The sequence below is a fragment of the Sinocyclocheilus anshuiensis genome, unplaced genomic scaffold (assembly GCF_001515605.1).
Source record: "Sinocyclocheilus anshuiensis isolate Anshui unplaced genomic scaffold, SAMN03320099.WGS_v1.1 scaffold542, whole genome shotgun sequence".
NCBI classification, from domain to species: Eukaryota; Metazoa; Chordata; class Actinopteri; order Cypriniformes; family Cyprinidae; genus Sinocyclocheilus; species Sinocyclocheilus anshuiensis.
The window spans coordinates 1,628,958-1,632,901 of NW_015547685.1; the positions used below are offsets into that span (position 1 = coordinate 1,628,958).

At 34.4% G+C, this 3,944-nt stretch overlaps 1 long non-coding RNA gene across 2 annotated transcripts in view; it reads right to left on the reverse strand.

Moving 5' to 3' along the window:
- The window catches only part of LOC107703228 (uncharacterized), a 7,922-nt gene extending 4,281 nt beyond the window's left edge, over positions 1-3,641 (reverse strand). For both annotated transcript variants that reach the window (XR_001635822.1, XR_001635821.1), the window contains exon 1: positions 3,426-3,641. This is a non-coding gene — a long non-coding RNA (uncharacterized LOC107703228). The remainder of the gene's footprint in view (positions 1-3,425) is intronic.
- Positions 3,642-3,944: the final 303 nt, after the last annotated feature.

Below are 3,944 nucleotides of genomic sequence, written 5' to 3' on the forward strand. Positions count from 1 at the left end.
TTAAATGAGGGAAAAAAACTTCACTGGTATCGGTATCGGCCAATACCGAACCCTAGGTATCGGAGGCGAAAAAGGCGGATCGGAGCATCCCTAATTTAGAAAAGAACAAGAATTAAAAATATAAGAAGCTATAGCTAAACAACAAGCCAAAACTAATTAATTTAGGCTAAAACGAAACTGAAACCAATGTTGCTTCTCTCATTCGACACAAAATCAAATGTTTCCGTATTCGCGATGTATTTGAATGCCAAAATATTATTTATTATGTAGCTCACTCGCGTTCCAATATCCACGTAAAACAAAATGTTTTGCATCATGCCGACACGAAATGTTTACAAACATTATAATAAACACTGTAAAGATAGCTAGGCTATTTTAGTTCCCCTCACTCCACAACAAAGCCTTTCAATTAACAGTATTTAGAAAAGAACAAGAATTAAAAATATAAGAAGCTATAGCTAAACGACAAGCCAAAACAAATTAATTTAGGTTAAAACGAAACTGAAACCAACGTTGTGTCTCTCATTCGACACAAAATCAAATGTTTCCGTATTCGCGATGTATTTGAATGCCAAAATATTATTTATTATGTAGCTTACTTCACTGGCGTTCCAATATCCACGTAAAACTAAATGGTTTGCATAACATCATTCACGGCGGTACGGTGATAACGCTTAACGGCACTTATACTATATATTTAAACTGAGCAGTGTGTTTTTTCCATATGTTTGACTGACTGTATTGTAGTGCTGTGTTCAAAATATCGATTAGGGCTGAACGATTAATTGCATTTGCGATAATATCGCGATATCAAATAACGCGATTTTTCAATCGCAGAGGCTGCGATTAAAGGGTCACGTGACACGCGAGAGTGAAGAGGTGTGTTCCACTTGAAGATATAGATGAAGTCGCACAGACCCAGGCAGGTGGCTGGCCATTCAAAAGCTAAATGCTGAAAATATGACGAGACATATCTTGCTCTCGGCTTCACTCACCGTGTCTATACCAGACGCTACACATGTCGCGTCACGCCGCACAGGAAAGCCTATGTGTCCTATGCCTTAGCGGACAGCATGAAACCCACAAAAAAATAAATAAATAAATAACAGCGAGAGAATAATAATAAGTTATTCTCTATGCTATTTTTCAATGTTTCAAGTGATGCAGGTGTTTTTTTCCCTGTAGGTTTTTTAAATTAAAAAAGTATAAATTTGTCATAATGTTTAGTGAAATTATTTGGTACTCTGAGGTGGAATGGGGATTCGATACATTTTTCGTAATGTTTAGTGATATTATTTGGTAGTCCGAGGTGGAATGGGGATTCGGGAAAGGGGGCCAGATTTTTTTTTATAGGTTTAAAGGGGGGTGCGACCAAAAACGTTTGAGAACCACTGGTTTAAAGTTAACAGACAGTGTTTAGTGCAGTGCACATGTTTACATATGTTTATTACAGTGACTTTGAATTACCTAAAGTAGTGTGGTAAAGCAACAGATTTGTTTTTATATTTCTGCAATCTACTTTAGTTTGTGTGATTTGTTACTGACTTTCATATTGTTTACACCAGGCTTATTTAAACATAATTATTACATGCTTACAAGGTTGGAAGTTCAACAAATCAGTCAATGTACTGTGATTGTAGTTGTTAAATAAAAATAATTCATATCAATTCATGCATCACCTAATTTCATCTTAACATATAGGCCTGGCCTACAGAAAATAACATTTATGTTTAATCCATCTAATAGTGTGTTGGGCATACTATACAATGATTTATAGCTCGTCTTTGTTGAATAATACAGAACATAAAGAGCTTTAAAAAAATAATTGCATATTAAATCGCAATCGCAATATTGGTAAAAAAAAAAATTAACACACAAGATCCTGATCCTGTCCTTGGGCTAAACCTGTTACATTCTAGTGCTGTGTTAGATACATCGATACGATGATGTATCGTCACAGAGATTTGACGATATGAGTATCGATACAGCTGGCCCTGTATCGATATTGTGGCACGTGTGCAGCAGTGGACCACGCTGAATTTGTTTAAAATTTTACAACGTTTTAAATTGAGTAGAAGTGCGAGGTTTCTAAAAAAGAATGACTAGAGCATATATAGGCTACAACAAGGTTTAATCTGGCCGCAGAGGAACACAACTGGGTTGCCAGAAAATTGTAATTCATCGAGTGTTCATTTATGAGAGAGGCTGTGTAAGTATGAATTACCACCGATTTGCCGCATTTCTTTATTAACAGTAAAGCTGTGGCTTTAATTCCTTTAGAAACAACGATGTTACCAGCTCCTTGTTGAGAAAGATAATGTAACTCATGAGCGATTAAGCTATTTTATTGATAAAATATGATGTTCCTGAATGTCTGAGTGTGGCCGCAGCGTGATCTGCATGAGTGACTGAGTGTGTGCGCGTTAGATACAGAAGACAGCGCATTCGTTTAGAACTCTTCTCATTTTTATTTTTATTTTTTAATCATAGAGAGTGTGTTCATTTGTGCAAATATAACCTACCAGCAATGTAAATATGATTTTTGAATATATTAGAATGAGTACATTACAATATAAATGTATTAGAATGAGTGCATTATTATTTATGGGCTTAAAAACAAGATACAAACAATCAGAATATTGTACCTGGTGGGGAGTGCACAATGTAAACATGAAACATATGCCATTACCTATATTGTACTTTGGTACAATTATGGAGGCCCTTCATAATGCAGAGGTCAACTGCCTGCTCTGCCAATAGTTAATCTATTAAACTTTAATTGATTGCTGTGATCAAAGCTGAATTTTCAGCATCATTACTCCAGTCTTCAGTGTCACATGATCCTTCAGAAACCATTATAATATGTTGATTTGCTGCTGTTATGATTATTGGTGCTCAATCATTAATAACAGTTCTTATTATTATCCATATTGAAAAAAAGTTCTGCTTTATATTTTTGTGTAAATCATGATACTTTTCATCATGATCATGATTTTACTTTCAGCATTTCAGCATAAATAATATTTCAAATAAATCAGCATTTATTTGAAATAAAATCTTTTGTAACATTATAAATGTCTTTACTGCCACTTTTGATCAATTTAAATTGTCCTTGTTGAATAAAAGTATTTATTTTTAAAAAAGCACTCGTTTTTTTAGGAATGTACAGTGTGAAACGTCTGTTAATGAATACCCAGGATCAACAGTTAACCCCAGGTATAGTATGAGCAGTGTGAAGCGTGATTACAGATAACCCAGGATTCCGTTTATCTGGTGTTTAGAATGACCCAGGGTTAACAATTTCAAGTGTGAAAAGCCCTCTAGAGGGACAGAGGTCTACCCACCAGTCTCACAAAATCCTGTGGGAAACACTGTATTACCAAAACTGTAACAATACTAAGCTGGTTAAAAATCTGCAAACTTACCTTTTAGGGCAACGATTACAATATAAGGATTATTCGGCAGCTTTGCATGTTCATCTATAGTTTGTCATCATCTGAAATCTTTGAGTGTTGGCATCTTCTGAAGTCTTCACAAGCGAGGCTGGATCCAAACTGGAACTGGCGTAATCTCTAGTAACCTTGGGATGGGCATCCCGAGATAGAAACAGGAAAACAAAAGGAGAAAGATTAGCATAGCTGCTGTTCATATTTCACACAAAAGATGATTTATTTCATCACATATAAATTGTATAACTGCTGCTTTTTTGCGGTAATTGCATGTTTTTGTAAATAAATAGTTTTGTAAATAAATTTTCCTCATGCCATCTTGGTCAAGCTAGTTATTTAATGGACTTTAAAATTGCTTTCATAATAATGAGATGTTTATAGATTTGTTAAGTCATGTTATTTATGTATTATAATCTATATAATTAAAATGAAAGTAAACGTTTTGTCTAGGTAACGTTATTAATTTTAAATAAAATATTAATGAACAGTACATTA